The sequence below is a fragment of the Alligator mississippiensis genome, chromosome 4, assembly GCF_030867095.1.
Source record: "Alligator mississippiensis isolate rAllMis1 chromosome 4, rAllMis1, whole genome shotgun sequence".
Taxonomy (NCBI): domain Eukaryota; kingdom Metazoa; phylum Chordata; order Crocodylia; family Alligatoridae; genus Alligator; species Alligator mississippiensis.
The window spans coordinates 2,151,783-2,168,239 of NC_081827.1; the positions used below are offsets into that span (position 1 = coordinate 2,151,783).

The following is a 16,457-nucleotide window of genomic DNA, read 5'->3' on the forward strand; positions in this document are numbered from 1 at the left end:
AATTCGAAAATTCCACCGATAACCAGGAAAATGTGTAAAGAGATATGTCACCTCCACAGAACAGTTTCCAAATCCAGGCACTGGCATGCATATATATATATATATATATATATATATATATATATATATATATATAAATGGAGTGCTTCGGAGAGCAAATACTTGAAGCTCTCAGAACAAACACAAACTGAAATCTTATCCTGGGCAACTGGTTTAGAACAAGGAACATCTCCGATGCCCAGATCTGGACAAGCCCCTCAGAGCATCCTAAGGAACATTTATGAAAAACACAGGAAGCCTAGAAGGAACGTGGGCAGTTGACACATCTGGTCAAGATGTAGAGAGACTACTTTTCTGAAGAGGCAGTCTAGTCAAGTCAAGTCAGTCCCAAGGCTGCTGCAACCACTGGGACACCTTAGATGCTGTGCACCATTGGTGATTCTTCGGGCAAAGTGACCTGGTGGTACCCATCTCCTCTCCAGGTATGGACAGCCATTGGCTCACAGAGAGCTCATCCACCCTTTGACAAGTCTTTTTTTTAGTCCTGCTGGGTGTCCACATGCTGTCCTCGACCCAGGCTAGCTCAACAACCCAACCATGGAACAGGCTGTATTGGTTTACATGGTACCAGAGAGCAGACCAAGAGAGGCCTGGCCTGACAGAGGTACCTATCAAGGAGTCATCTGTGACATGCCTGACGCAGACTGACCATTAAAGCTATCACTGGACTGGTGATAAAATAAGGAACAGAAGCTATTAGTTGCTTGAAATGGGAAACAGGTCTACAATGCTTTAAAGTGCAGCACTGATGGTACAAATTGGCACTTGCAGACTGGATTCCTGGGGAAGTAATGAAAACCTTGAGGCATGTTCCCATCAGAAGAGTCTCGGTTCCACCAAGAACGTGGCCTTTGTAGTCGGTCAGACTGGAGAGAACAAATGCTGGATGAAATTGGTCTTCCCCCCTTTCCTAGAAAACAGTCCTGAACAAACATCAAGTCTCTGGGAAAGGAGTCGTCATTCCTAGGTCCAGAGGGTGGATGAAGGGGAACGCAAAGATCTATGGAAAGACACGGTTCTGAGTCTGCCTGATGAATGTGAGGGTTTTAATTTGATTTGGAAGGACTAAACTTTAGAACAAGGTTCTCTCTAAGGGAGGAAGACGCAGAAACCCATATTCCCCCACTCCCTTCTTCTTTGCTTTTTTTCCCCACCCCAACCCTACCCTCCTGGGACAATTCCTTGATTATGACACGCACAGTCATTTGAATAAAGGCTTGAGCAACTCCTTGCAGAAACTGCAGTGCAATCCCTTTCTGGTTTCAAAATCGTGAAACTTTGCTGCTTCTGCAGATACAGCCTTATCTGCTGCCCCTCGAAGAGACAAGGGAATGCCTTTTAACAACAAAAGACAGGAAAGATGAGGAACAGAGAAGAGCAAAGCTGGAACTAAGTATTCTTACAACAGGGCTTCCTTAATGCAGATGCATTGGTGCAGGATCGCAGCAACTTGGATAACCATGGGAGCTGGCAGGCTAATTGCTCTCATTAAATGCCCTTGGCGATGTTGCTAGGAAATAACCTGCTGTCAGGCTGAGTGAAATGAAAGGTTAAGCAGGTCTGGTATACGTGAAGGAAGAATGGAAGGGAAAAGTCCGACTCCAATTCCAGCAGTTCTTGTGATCAGCTCCGCTGCACTGCTGAAGGCTATCAGCAGATCTAGTGCTAACAGCCAACTGGATCAGACCACGCTGGGCTACGAAGAGCTAAAACAAAAAAGTTACTGTACTAACACACTAGCAGCATATAGCCTGCCAGACAGTCCTTGTTATCACAAAATCCTAGAAAAGAAGGCCTGTAAGGGACTTCAGAGGTCACATCTAGCCCAATCCCTTGCTCAAGGCAGGATCATCCCTACCCAAATCTTCCTATGCAAGTGTCTGTCTAACCTGCTCTTAAAATCTTCAGGAAAGACCCTCATCTAAAACAACCAGGAACACACATAAGTAACACCCCAAGTGAAGCAGGGAACAACCATCAACATCCTGCTGCTGCAAGGAAATAATCTGTTAACATACAACCCTGAGATCCACGGAAAAGGGCCATGCCCCTGCTACAGAGGGAGGCAAGAACCCTTCAACTCCAGCTCCCTTAGTGGTCTTTAGGCCTTTCCTGGAACAAACACCTGATGATCACAGCAGCTTGAAAGGGGGAGACTGGTAATCTGGAAGAATCTCCACTTTCTCATAGAGGTCCCTGGATGCCGTATTTCAGGCTAATCAAATAAAAAAAAAATGCACCTTAAGACCTCTAAGCTTGCTGCTTCCCAAGCAGCAGGACCTGCTATTGAATTCCCAGCACAATATTAAGGCTTGCCTGTGACAGGACTCAGCCCTTCCCACCCCCCATCCCAAGGCAGCTCCTGGGGCTGCCACCCCCCTCTCCAGTTATGCTACTCTCTTGCTGGTGAACAATGAAGACAGAAAAGGCAATGCGAGACGGTACACAGACATTTAAAGGAAATGAAACTATGCAGAAAAAAGTCAATCTGCAGAAAACTACAGGAGCTATGAGAGAAGAGGAGAAACGGAGAGTAGGACCTCAGGTGTTCTCTACCCACAGACGGATGTGTACATCTTTCATGCATTCCCTACATCCTGGAAGGTGCTCTCCTTAACGTGACCTCAGCAATGTCACTAGTTCATGCAAGACTGATGAATCTGGAGAACGTTTCAGTATCTGCTGGACGTAAAAGTTTGAATTCATCTTTCATGAGCATGAATGTCCAGAATGATGCACATCATTCCAGGTAAGGTGTCAACAGGGCCTTATATAAAGGTATGAATGCCTCCCTTCAATAGGAGGATACCATCAATACATCACCCCTTCTCCCTAGGAGAGCACACACAAAAAAAACAGATGCTCCCTGTGTCTGAAGAGGGGTGTCTGTACCCAAAAGCTTGCAAAGAACAATTGCCAAGTATTTAGCTGATCTAATAAAAGATGTCATGTTTACCCAAAGAACCTTGTCTCCCTTCAACAGAAAGGCCCCTCCCAACACATCCTAGATCACATTTACCTTAGTGACTCGGTCGTCCTAAAATCAGTTAAAACCTCCTCCTCCTCCTCTCCCATATCCAACCGACGAGCCCCAAATGTCTGACTTCACTCTTTATACTACTGAACTACATCCCACTTCTGTTACTTCAGAACAAGGTCTGACAATAGTTAAACATACGACCCACGGGTTGGATCTGACCTGTGTAGTCATATAATCTGGCCTGCAGGTCACTGGACTGACTCCATGTGCTGGACCCAGCCCCACGTGCATGCAGCGCAAGGGCTGGACCCCATGCCATATGTGCTACAGGTGGCACAGGGAGCAGGTTGGGGGCAGTGCACGCAGCCTGAGCCCTAGACCCCCTGTGCTATGCACAGCGCTGCGTCCAGTCCACACACTGCAGGCAGCGCATCCCCATGCCAGCCCCAGAGGCTGTGTGCACAGCGAGCCCCGAGGCCAGTGTGCTGCAGGTGGTGTGCAGGGCCGGACCAGCTGCATGCACTGCAGGTGACACAGGGGGCTGGCAGGGGGCACATACTCCATGCAGCACCCCACTGGATCCAGAGCCAGCGGGCAGGGCCAGTCAGCAGGGTGCCACATGGAGCAGGTGCATCGTGCCATGTGCAGCCAGTCCAGCCCTGCATGCTGCAGACAGCAGACGCCAGCCCCTGACGCTGCATGTGGCAGAGAGGGCCTGGGGTTGCATGCAGCCCCCTGGACCAGCCCCTGTGATGCCTGCAGTGCTGCGTCCAGCCCCCATGCAGCAAGCAGCACATGCCCCATGCCAGCCCAGAGGCCTGGTGTGTGCTGTGTGGTGCACAGGCTGTATCCAGCTGCTCCCCAGGCTGGCCCACAGACTGGCTCAGAGACACTCATCCAGGCCATAGCACTGAATGACTTTGACAACCCAGCTGTACAATATCTTAATGCATCTGCATTGACAGTATCCAACTCTGTGGCATGGGTGAATTTATAACCATGTACCTGTTTCGTACAAAGGCAATTACTACAAATATTAAACAAAATTGGGCTCAATGTAGATCCTCGAAGACCTCCACCCCACCTCCCTCCACACTCCTGCTTCGCACTATAAAGCTATCTGAGGCTATAGCTAGCTTCTTACCTTAAATTCCTCTACTGACTCCAGTCTTCTCCAACTGAGCTCACCATTGTGCATGGAGCACTGTACTAAATGCTCAACTAAAGTTCAGACAGAGGAGAACTCCTGCATTTCCTCTGCTGAGAAAAATCAGTTATCTAATCAAAGGTGGCTATCATGTAAGACTGGTACAATCTACCTTTGGCAAATGTGTGTTGAGATTTCTCTTGTTTTCCATTTACCTCCATGTCTTTAATTGTTCCCTGCCAGGACTTCACCTTCCCCCACTGAGATATTTTTTTTAAGCGTCCCACTAAGATACAGATATTACTTTCTTCCCCCAGTAACAGATGAGTTGACGTTAAAAAGAAGTTGAACTGTTTCATTAACTGAGAACTTGTGTACAGACTTTCATTTCTGGCTCCTAGCAGCTCTCCAAGGCTCCATTCCTCCACAGACATTACCTCATCCTCAGTCAAAATCCTGAGCTCTGCTGTGTTCAGCACAGGGCGAACAACGGATATGAATCTTTTGAAAGAAGAGGGGCCCTCCCCGACAAGAATCAGTACACACAGGGTCGGCTGGGCCGTGGTGTTGAATAACAGGCAGGCCGGACAGCTGAAATCTGAGTCCCTTCAGAGACGTCGTGCTTTCAGATCTTGTGGAGATGTGTGATGGTTTGAAGGAAAATTAGGATCTTTCTGGTTCCAAGTGTGATGGAAAACGGAAGTGGAAAAGGAAACTTTTTTGTAGGCAGTGCACAGCTACGCAAGACATGATGCAAATGCTGAATAAGCACTACCAACTGAAGCCAAATCCAGAAGAGACAGGTAACACTGGTGGGCAGTCTGCATGAGCTGGGGTCAGTTAGGGTACCCATCACTGACAGGGTTCAGCCTCCCCCGGCCACTCAGGTTTGCAGCCTCTGGATCGTCTGTCCAGGTGGCAGCGGTGGCTAGGAGCACCTTTAACCAGCTCCATCAGGTGAGAAGGCTGCAACCTTTCCTTTCACATCTGGATCTGGCCACCACCATCCAGGCTATTGTAACATCAAGGCTAACTACTGCCATGAGCCCTACGTAGCACAGCCCTTGAAGACTGTCCAGAAGCTGCAGATGATGCAGAATGTGGCAGCCTACTTTCTGATCTGGGGGTGTTGCCAGAAGCACGCCATTCAAATGCTCCAGAGTCTGCACTGGCTCCCATTTGGGCAAGCCTTTAGCAAGTAAGGCTAGGTTGGGATATTGTTTAAGGGTCTTTTTTTCGTTCTGCTTTGGACTCTATAGCTTATTTTAATCCTCTCCTTGCTTTTATAACCCTTTTGTTTCTCCTGTTGTGCTCTCTTGGTCACTTATGTTATAAATTATTCTGCTCTCTTCTGGAAGCTGGCCTGAGCCTTTGTTAGGCAGGCTGGCATCAATCTAATCAATACATAGAAGACACAGCAGGGAAGGGCTCCATGTGTTCAGGATACCTAATAGGATGAAATGGTTGTTATGAAAGGATAAGACTGTCACCCTTTTTAAGCCTTCTGCTCCCCCTTTTATAAGACATCACTCTGGGGGCATCTACACATCACCGTATGGCGTGCTCTGACAACACAGTGATCACGTAGGTCTGTACGTGATCGGCTGCTATGTCACTGTCGCAGCACACTCCCTGGTATAGCGCGCCGCTACAGTGATGAAACAGAGAAATCTAACTGTGCACAGTGTGCACGGCGCAGTACAGAGAGTTACAGCGCCGTGCTTTAGTACTTCCAACCAGGGAGTGTGCTGCTTCCTAAAGCACAGTGACATGTAGACGTGCCCTACAGGGGCAAATCTAATATTGCTGTCGTGCCTTAACTGTCCACCTAGGATCTGCAAATATTTGGATACTTTGGTACATAATTAACACCAAATGTCCTCATTTTCTAAAGCTTGGGGTTTTCTTTTCTTTTAATAAAAAGAAACTTTAAAGGGTTGGGGGGGGTTACTCTAAAATTAAGTATTCTTAGACTTAGTATGAGCTAATGATTAAAGACTGGGAATTCCAAATTCTGTCAAATCAAGTCTCCTTTCATCAGGATGGCAAACATTTGACAAGTGCTCTGTGACTGCACCTGGTTCCTAAAAGTCCCCCAAGCTCATTTTATTTCTGGAAAGCTTTTTTTTTTTTAACCTCACATGCCCTTTATCAACCTACTTGCAAACTTTCTGAGATCAAGATCATGTTCTACCTGTGAGCATGTACCTGTGCGTCCTGATCCCAATGGAGAGTCCAAGCAGTACAGAAATAAAGCCACTTCAGGTCTAAAGATCTTCTTCACTACTGGCCAGGTGGTTTTCCAGTTACACTGCTAAAGCTTCATTGAGATGGGAAAAAAATGGTAATCTAAACACCACTATGAAAACAGGGTAGGCAAACAGACTTGCAGCAGATGACACCAAATTCCAAGGTTACATTCACAGTGGATCCCTGGAATTATTTACTTGCCTTTCCTTTAGCTTGAAAGCTGATCTAAAGTTAAAATTTCAGTAAATACTCTGAGGACTTGTGATTTATCATTCAAAGGGGCATTCAAAATTACCCTTACTGAATGAATACAATGCCTTAAATTATACAGCAGAACTAGAGTACAACCTCATATTTGATAGAAAAGTTCTTCCTATTTCTTTTAGTGATCTAGATGCTTGCTTCATACAGGAGGGAAGAAGGAAAACAAGAGAAACTCGCATTTTCTCCAGGGACTGCACGAATAGAGAGAGGACAGGAGACGAAGGGTCTGGCCCTCATTCCAGCTGCAGCATCTCCTTTTCAATATATTCTTAGATTAGGATCATCTCAGCCACTTGAGAAATCCTCTGGCATCAGAAATCAACTAAATAGGTGCTAGAACGAGAGAAGCTGATTCTGTCGGGAGTGAATCGAATCACAACGTATCCCAAAAGCCCAGGATTCTCCGTTTAAACCCTGGCAAAGTGCGGGAAGTTCTGCTTGGTTGGTGGCATTTTGCAAACAGAAAATGTGCTCCGATCTGCTGCACCAGAAAAGTGTGGGAGGGAAAAAATTCTAAGCTGCCAAATTTGTGGCCTTCTTTCTCTTAGAGAAAGCCAGACGGTGCAAGCCAGTTGGCAAAAACCTGTGCAGCTTTCTATGTTTTCCAGAGACCTGTACCTGCCCTAATCATTCAGTGAGCAAAGAGCTGGCACACAATGTCTCCAACTAAAAATAACCCATTTTTAAATCTGAACCTGTTACCGAGCTTGTACGGGTTCAAGACCTTTTCCACGTCTACAGGGAAAGCCCGCCTATCTATAGGAAATGCCCCTGTCCCTTCCCATTTCCCCACCTCCCCAGGAAAGGACAGCCCATCAGAACTGCTCCTCCTTCGGCATGCTGCCAGACAGACCTCCCTGCCTGCCTCCTCCTCGGTCAAAGGCTTGGCAGCACTTCTGCCATACAAAGCCATTTCCCCTCCTTCTGGCTCCCTGCACTGCCCCCTCCCAGGCTGGGGGCAGATACAATTCTCAGATGCCCCTCAATGTCACTTGGCTCTCGAGGGAGAAGAAGGGGAACAGAGTGGACCCCCAAAAGTAAGGAAGAAAGAGCAGCAGAATCTAAAAGGCGCGTTTCAGCCTTTACCATCAATGACTCCCACCGAGGGGGTCACCGTGCCTTTGGCAAAAAGCAGGTGGTGATGGGGTGTACAAACCCCACGAGTTAGGAAAGCGTTCACGGGCTACTGGGGCCCTCATCGACCCTGCCCTGGGACACCAGTGACAGGTGTGAAGTGCCAAAGGAAATGCTCCAAACAGAAAGCCCAGCTCAGGGGCTGGGAGACCAAAAAGGAGGGAAGGCTGGAAGGAGAGGCCTGCCCCATCGGGCTGACAGCACCACGCGCTCCCACCCTGCCCGTCCGCGGGAAGATAAATCCAGAAGAAGTCAAAGAGCTCCCATTTCCCGCTGCTCCCCTGGGAGAGTGGGAGTCTTGTACGAGGATACGGTCACGTCAGCCCAGAGGAGGCTGGAGACAGGGTGGATCCGCTGGAGAAACAGGAGGGAAAGAGGTAAGCAAATCAGAGTACACTGATGGCACAGAGGCATCCAGCTCTTCTCCTCTGCTAGATCCCAAGTATAAGGAGTACAGAGTAGCTCTTCCTATTTGTGCTGTGCACCTCAGCATGGCCAACAACTGCTTTAAGGCCTCATCCAGACTCAGGATTTCACCCCAGCTACCCATCAGTGGCTGAGCAAGGTAGTTGGGGTTATAGGCCAAGGAAATTTTTTTCTGTGAAGACATTACTTTGGCATATGGACTTTACCCTGCCTGAAAACAGGGGGTAAAAGCTGATGGCTGCAAACAGCCTTGCCTCTCCAAAGTAGCTGGGCCCTACCCAGGGAAAATGACCTAGCTAGCAAAGGGCTATTCTACGCAAATTTAATGTTTTGCCTAAAAATGTCAACCTACATGCTATCGGACAAGTCAGCTGCAAAACAATAAGTTTGGCCAAAAATGAATGACAGGGACACTCCTCCTCTTTTCTTCTGTGCAAAAGCACACAAATAGGGAAAGTGAGTGTCTCTATGGTGGAAGCAAATCAAGTTTCAGAGGAAAAATATTTGCCTTTCAATTCTTTCAGTCAGAGTAATAACAAGTAACAAATTGTCAGACAAACAGGCTTTAGGCTGGATGTTCTTTAAAAGATATGGAGTGATAGAGCTGCAAATACATTATACAATAGGATTATACCTGGCATTTTAATTCATGGAAATCATAGAGAAGTAGGGCTGGAAGGGACCTCAAGAGATCATCTAATCCAACCTCTGCCTGAGGCAGGAAACATCTCGTGTCCTGGAGGGGGATCGAACCTGCAACCCTGGTGTTGCTGGCACCGTGACCGACAGCAAGGAAGGATTCAATGTTGTGTTCAACTGTACTAGTCAGTAGTCTGTTCCTCAAAGACAATGTTTTGCTTCTGGAATTTTTTGAATCCCCCTTTGCATTACAAAAACTGAGATGCGTGTTCCAGTGAGATATCATTCATACAACAGGCATAAGGAAAGCTAGCGTAATCCACTGAATGTTTGCTTCTTTAAATGGTAGAACCAGAAACAGCATGCACTTCAAACTGTTGGCCTGTATCACCAAGTATTAATAAACCAGTATTACGTTGGCTGGAAGAATACCGAATATCTTATTGCTGTATAGCTATTTTAAATGTACTAAATATGCTTCCTGACCCTCCAGCAGTTGTGATTCTCAGACTTCCAGAAACATTTCATAGAATCACAGACAAGCAGGGTGGGAGGGAGCTCAGGAGGTGACATCTAGTCCATCCCCTGCTCCAAGAAGGACCAGCTCCAACTCCATCATCCCAGCCACAGCTTTGTCAAGCCAGTGCTTAAACACCTCCAAGGATGGAGACTCCACCACCTCTCTGGGGAGCCTGTTCCAGTGCTTCACCACCCTCCAAGTGAAAAAATTCTTCCTAACATACAACAATGGCCACAAGCTAGCAGAGAGCAGATTTAGATTGGACATTAGGAAGAACTTCTTCACAGTTTGAGTGGCCAAGGTCTGGAACGGGCTCCCAAGGGAGGTGGTGCTCTCCCCTACCCTGGGGGTCTTCAAGAGGAGGTTAGACGAGTATCTAGCTGGGGTCATCTAGACCCAGCACTCTTTCCTGCCTATGCAGGGGGTCGGACTCGATGATCTACTGAGGTCCCTTCCGACCCTAACATCTATGAATCTATGAACCTCAACTTCCCTTGTTGCGACAGGAGCCCACTGCTCCTTGTCCTGTCACCTGCCCCCACTGAGAACAGTCCAGTTCCATCCTCTTTGCATCTACCCTGCTGTTCAGCCCAGACAACATATGAACTGAACTGCAAGCAGGGTCTGCTGGGGGTTTTAAGAGTCTGAGGCTGAACAGCCCTGATCCAGGGTGGTCTCGCCCTTTAAGGGGGCCAGAGGGGCTCCTACCCCAGGACCAGCAGTGGGTGACTACCTGGCACTTAAAAGCCCAAGAGAGCACCCTGCTTGAGCTGGCGAAGATTCAGACTGGCGGGGAGGCTCCTCTGACAACAAAGCTCACCCGCATGGCAGCAGGCACACCAGCCTGCTCACCAACCCAGTCATGAAGCTGCATAGCTGCTTGAGCCCCGCTTGGGAGGGCTATGATTAAGTCCAGGCAAGGTATCGCACAGCAAGCTCTAACACAGCCTGAAAACATAGAAACAGCCTTTGTGTGGATACAGGAGACCTTCTGCCTGCCCATAAAGTCAAAGTCGAGGAGAGTTTCTGCATGGCCTTGCTCTATCCAAAGAGCAGAGACAATCCTGCCAATATACAAAATGCAGCTTCCCCCAAAGTTGCTGAAGGTGCAGAAAAGAAACTTGTCTGGTGGATCGCTCCAATCCCACCAAATTCCAGGACTTGAGACACGACCCGCGGTCAAGGTCCAGATGCCCCCTTTACGCTGAACTCTCGGTAGTGGTTCAGTCAAGAGGACTTGGATCTCTCCTACTCCTCAGAGAGAAAGCTGCCGAGGAAAAAGTGCTTACAGGCATGAAGGGCAAGATACCAGGGGTTTGTTAACCCTGCTAAGATGACACCAGGTGAGGACGAGGAGAAGCAGCTACCAAAGGGATTTCATGGTGCCGACGAGAAGCCCTGAGCATTTCGGGACTAGCCTTTTATTTAGGACACTATCTTCTGGTGACTTTAATAAAGACAAGCTTCTGGGCAAATAGGGAATTTCTTCCACTTGGCTGAATGAGTCCAGTCCCTTCAGTGGACGTATTAACTATGAGCCAGAACGTCCTGTTAGCCACCCAGCCTCCGAGCTTCAAGGGACAACAATGTTCAGTTCATGTGCAGGGTGCTCAATACACACGTGCAATCATCCTGAGCTTCCCGAGGACCTGCCGCTCACCACTGAGCCAAGCTACCCTGAGGGACAGGAGGGAGTCCAGGCACATTTCTAAACTGTGGCAGAGGATTCAAAGCAGAGTAGAGTTTGTCAGAAATTAAAATATTGTTTAAATATTGTTTAAAATATGGCAGTTCATCACTGTTGGGGGGATGGCACCAGTCGTGATCAACTTCTTGTTTCAAAAGAAATCTCAAATATCCCATTACGACCATCTCTCAATGAAAACTTCTGTCTTTTGGTTTGCAGATTTTTGGACCCTCCAAGGAAAGCATTAAAGTCAAAACCAAAGCCCGTTTCAACTGAGCCAAGTCAAATTTCCCCCCCCCTTTCAATGGTCACTTGGAGAAAACCTGAGATTGACTCCTCATCCCTGTTGGCAAAAACATTTGAAAAGTGCTACAGCTCCACGTGCTTCAGCTGCCTGAAGTGGAAGACCTACTTTTTTTTTTTTTTTTTGCCAGCAGCCTGAGAATAGAAAAATGGAACTAAACTAATGCGCACATCAACTACAAGTGGAGAAAAATCAGTGCGCTGGCTGACACCTGCTTGGGTTTGGTTTGTCAGCCATAGACAACAAAAAAGGAAATGAAAGGCTGTTGCAGCCACTTGCTCTGGTGATCCTTTGCTATGGCTGTGGGGAGCAGGGGGAAAGCAAGGTCAAGAGTTACTACTGCTCAAACAAAATGCAAATCTCGGGCCCATGGGGTATAGGCAGGTACCAGCAATGGATTACATGTGGACAATCACACAAAGAACACCGCTTCATTTTGGAACAAGACCAAATCATGTATTACATTTAGACTTTCCAAAAACATAGTATAAGCAATACAACAGAATATACTAACGAGTCCCAATAACAAGCCTTTTTGATAATAAATAGGTCTTTGACTTAATCCGTTCACAGAGAATGATTTTTTATGCATTTTTCATTAAAATAAGCATTTTTTTCCCCTCCATCTGGCTACAAATGGTCTTAAGCTGGAACCATCTGTATTTCTCCAACTGTGGGCCAGGACATGAGAAGAGTTATAGTAAATCTACAGGGAATCACAGATTTTATGTTTTTATCTATTTTGAGGCCTATACATTTGATAATTGTGTATTTCCTAAACTCTCACAGCTTGTTCACTAGGAAACCAAAAGAGAAACGTGAAATGATTTAATAAGTTTTCTTTTCACTCCATCACCAACCCTCCTCCCCACCACTTCACTCCCTCTCCAACCCCCTTCCTACACTCACCCTCCAGCCTCAAAGTTTTGCATGTGACTAGGTACAACTCTCTATCTGGTATTTATGTAAAATCCTCAACTAAACAAAGAGAGCATAAAAAGGGATGAAGGAAGGAATTAAAGTATCCAGCTTCCTAAAGGAAAAAATAAGTCCGTGCAGATTTTCTCTGATGGATATGGTGCTCAGTGCATGCAATCTGTCTGCCTAGCACAAGTCAAATCCCAGTAAATGAATCCAACATAAAAAGTACATTCTGCAACTAACAGAGTGCTCCTTCGATAAGAAACAAGTTCAGCAGAGTTTAAATGACTTTTTAAGCAGACAAGTACACATTTTCCCTACTCTGATAAATCAAATAGCTGCAAGGATTTTTCAGACTTTCCAAAAGAAGTCTGGACTGGGATCAAGCAGGAAAGGTTGAACCCCGAGAGGAGTCTGACGAATTGTAAGTGAACGAGAACAGGGCAAAACAACGTGGTCTCGGGACGTACCTCAAGCAATCCCGGCTCCGAAACAACTTGAGAACATTGCGTTTCTGTCAACAGCTGAGAAGAGGCATGATACAGTCCTTCAAGCAAGAGCAGCTAGATCCAATTTGCATACAACGCCAACTCACTTTACGGCCCTGAACAATTCACTTATCTTCCCTGCGCCTGAGTTTTCCACCCTAATACTGGAGCAAAAATCCCCCGCCCCAAAGGATGCTGGTAATGATTAACATTCGTACATACACGTTTAAGATAAAAGACTGCAAATGCTGATATGCAATCACCAGTCTGCCTACATGGGGTAGGGACAGGGAACAGGGGCTGTTACCCCAGTGGTCTTCTACCTACTCAAGTTCCCAGAATAAGACTGCTTACACCAGGTTATGCAGATACCCAAGACACAACCTCATATGTTGCGCTCACCTCCTCCAGCTTGGCTCTCCTCCACTGCACTTCAGATGCAGCTGGGAGCAAGGCTAAATCAAGGCACAAGCATAACAAACCGTGCCTCGAGCTTTCCAGAGTCATGTGATGGCATGAGAGCCTGTACATTCATTTTCAAAACTGTTTCTTGTCCTTGTGGTTGGAAAGAAGTTTGAGAGCTCGAATGATACAACTGGATGCAACCGCGCCTGAGCCTGCAGGCAGCACGCAGCAAAAGGAACAGCAACAACAGCTTGAGCTAGAGAAGAACAAGGACAGGAGCCCAGACCGGTCATGGGGGCCTGAAAGCCCAAGACTGCTCACCTTTTATGGTGGTCAGATGCTGTTCAGACTTCGCTGATCACTCAGATGAGGGCGGGGAGGGACCAAAGCCACGCTCCCAAACAATTCTGTCATGAAAGAGAACTATTGCTCCCGAGAGGTTCTATAAAGAAAACCTGCACAATCTTTCATTTCCCTGGTTCTTTGATCAACAGTGCAGTGGTTAGCAAGAGTGACCTTTAAATAATCATCGTAAAGGATCTGACTTGGAGCCACTGAAACGAAGTGCTCAAACTTCATGTGCATGTACATGTGCAATAAAGGCTGACACGAAAGAAGGAAGTCTCACTAGAAGAGTTACCAGTGCAGGGACATGCACACCAGTGGAGTCCTGCTCTCAAAATTATGTCACCTGGGTGACTTGCGACGTCTCTGGAACAGTCTCAAGTTTTCAGCTGACATCTAGAATAATATGAGTGAGTTTTTACACTGGCTCCTAAGGAAGCTTTTTTTCCTTCTCTCTTCTGAACCTGCAGCTCCTGCTGCATTTCCAGCAACCATAACAAAAAATACAGCTTCGTGCCTTTAATTCCTTGAGACTACCACCTGCCTGCTTTAAAATGCCACCTGCTTTGGTTCTAAAAGCTGTCTTGGGTCAACTTAAGTATAGCCAATATTTTGGGTCCACCCCCGTCCCCATAATATTGTATTACTTGAAAACAGTTTACTATCTGAGGCCCATAAGGGCCCAAGGAAGGCAAAATGTGTACCTGTGAGAAACTTTGGTCCTACATAAGCTTTGCAATTCCATGCGACCCCAAATATCTCTGGGTTTGAGAATAACGGACAGCTTCAGGGTTGCTCCTTTTAGCAGGCTGAGAGGTCCCGTGCATCAGCTCGGGGATCTACAAGTTATTGGTAATAGAATCGGTCACATTAAAATCCAAAACCAAACACTAAACCAAGCACTATATACATTTTCCACTGCTTACTAGCATCCTGCTTTAGTCGGCTGTACTAGAATCAAAATCTTGAATGTAATCTGTGCGTACAAGCTTTCCCCCCCGCCAGCTGCAACAGTCAGTGGAGTAAAGCACAATCAAGTCCCACAGGTGTCGTTTCTTGATGAGATTCTGCACAGGCTTTTGACTTTGCTCACTCAGTTTTGCTGCTGCTCATCAAAATTGCTGGCTATTACAATCAAAACTACTCTGCTCTACACAATCCTCCAGCCCAGCGAACACTGTATAACTGAGAAGCAAGTGTCCTTTGCAGCGATAAGACTGCCACTACCGGGAATCTTTGAAATGATCCTTCCCTTTCAAAAGGAAGAAAAAAAGCAAAACAATGCCCCCCCCACCCAGTAGCTGCAATTCATGGCAAAACATTCTGCCTGTTTTCAGAGCACTGTGTGGCAAGTGTGACTGCCTTTTAAATCTCAGAGCAAAGATGTTTTTTGTAGAGGGCAGTTCATAGTGCATGTTATGTGCTTTCCAGATGGCCAAAGAGGGCTGTCCTGGCTCCAGGGGGCATAAAAGCAGGCAGCAAGAATAGACAGAGGTTAGGGAAGGACATGAAAACTAAATTTCCTATAGATAAAATGGGGGTTGGGCTAGATGACCTCCTGAGGTCTCTTTCAACCCTAATTTCCTATGAAAATTTTCTATGATAACAAGAGACCCACGGTAGCAACAATAAGCACCTATACACATACACTGAGGCTGCTCTGCCGCGCTGTAATTTCAATACGTTGGAGAAGACTCATTTAATTCAGTCTGCTGGAGCATGGTAATTACCACGCTCCAGCAGTCTTTAGCATCATGTGTATCAGCGTCCCCATGCTGAAAAATGGCGGGGCGGGCGCTTTAACTAAAGCTCGTTTGAGGTGGGGCACTTTAACTAAAGCTCAGCCTCGTTAGACTTAAGGCACTGCCTGGAAAGCTTTTCGCTTTCACTCATTTTTGACTTTGGAAAAATATGAAAAGCAATTCTTCTATCGCGAAGAACTCTGTTCATAGCACGTGTTACGTGTTATGAACTCAGTTCATAGCATGTGCCCCCGCCACCATTTTTCAGCGCGGGGATGCTGATACACATGGAGCTCTGGGTGCTTTAATTAGAGCAGCTCTCAGAGCTGCTCTCCCCCTCCCCCCGCCTCCTGGAGCACATCTATAAACACCCAATATTTCTTCTGCGAGATTTAGATCATCTACTGCAAGCTTCTAGCTCTCATATTCTAGTGTGAGATCCTTAACCCTAATTGTAACTGTAATAGTTTGAGTGAAAGCAGCTTTGTTCTAAGAACGTTTTCTCTCGCGTGCGTATGCGAGTCCAAGTGGCTTCTGTCACACTTCCTCCTCGTTTGTGGACAAGCAGGATAACACACACAGCTCTGAGAACACGCAGGGTTTATTACTTTTTGACTGCAAGGTGGTCCTGGACGTTACACAGATGTGTTATTTTCCTGAACAAATTAAACATTAAAATCAATGGCAGCACATGCAATAGAGATGAGGAAAACACAGACCACCACTGGACTAGAAGTGTGGACAAACAGACATTCAGAGCTGTTTCAGAAGACAGGAAAGGGGACACTGTACACTAACTGCTACCTGTGCATGGGCCTGCAGAGATACAAACACAATAAAACCACTTCAACCTCACCCTGGCTTCATCCAGCATCAAAACTGGGCTATTTAGCTCACTCTTATCACCAACAGCTCATGCACAGGCAACAAATACAGCATAATAGCTGGCCTGAAGAGCAACTCCCCTTCCCTTTTCAAATCATCACAAGCGTACACCTGTCCATGCCATGAAACTGAAACTCAAATCAGAGACTACTGTATTCTAGGGAAACATCCTTCCCCTGACACACGTCTGGACAGCCTTCACATCTTCAGAGGGGAGGAGGAAGTCCAGATTGGCTAATAAGAAGTGAGCCCAGTGATTC

General features: G+C 46.7%; 1 protein-coding gene across 4 annotated transcripts in view; it reads right to left on the reverse strand.

Moving 5' to 3' along the window:
- PPP6R2 (protein phosphatase 6 regulatory subunit 2) overlaps positions 1-16,457 on the reverse strand; it is a 145,436-nt gene that overhangs the window by 85,766 nt on the left and 43,213 nt on the right. Inside the window, exon 3 of one of the 4 annotated variants that reach the window (XM_059725613.1) lies at positions 14,275-14,409. The exons of the other annotated variants lie outside the window; for them this stretch is intronic. The gene's annotated coding sequence lies outside the window, so the exon portion shown is untranslated. The remainder of the gene's footprint in view (positions 1-14,274; positions 14,410-16,457) is intronic. 4 annotated transcript variants of the gene reach the window in all.